Source organism: Penaeus monodon, chromosome 23, assembly GCF_015228065.2.
Source record: "Penaeus monodon isolate SGIC_2016 chromosome 23, NSTDA_Pmon_1, whole genome shotgun sequence".
Taxonomy (NCBI): Eukaryota; Metazoa; Arthropoda; class Malacostraca; order Decapoda; family Penaeidae; genus Penaeus; species Penaeus monodon.
In genome coordinates this window covers 41,711,344-41,711,680 of record NC_051408.1, presented here as the reverse complement: position 1 = coordinate 41,711,680, position 337 = coordinate 41,711,344, and the positions used below count along the sequence as shown (strand labels likewise).

The following is a 337-nucleotide window of genomic DNA, read 5'->3' as shown; positions in this document are numbered from 1 at the left end:
CTCGGCAACAATCAAAATGAATTTATTACGTGTTGCAAGAGGCGTCTCCCTTGCGGAAGGATATCCCCGTTGCAACACGTCGCCAAAACCCGGAAATATTGTCACTGCAAAGAACGGCTAAATCTGTGTTGCAAATGTTGCTTTTCTCTCTCGTGAGTCAAAAGGTTTTCCGCTGCGAACCGAAGCGAGGAACAGGTTTTTTTTCGTTTTTTTTTTTTTTTTGTCGAATGAGGAAGGTGATTTTATTATTTTTTTTCTGTCTTATTTGATTTTTTTCTTTTTTTTTGGGGGGGAGGGGGATGGAATAGATTATAGTGATTGGAATGAGAGAGGCGTT

The 337-nt window shown here is 40.1% G+C and overlaps 1 protein-coding gene across 1 annotated transcript in view; it reads left to right on the top strand.

Annotated features, from left to right (window-relative positions):
- LOC119588089 (alpha-catulin-like) overlaps positions 1–337 on the top strand; it is a gene marked incomplete at both ends in the record, with an annotated part of 86,154 nt that overhangs the window by 62,860 nt on the left and 22,957 nt on the right.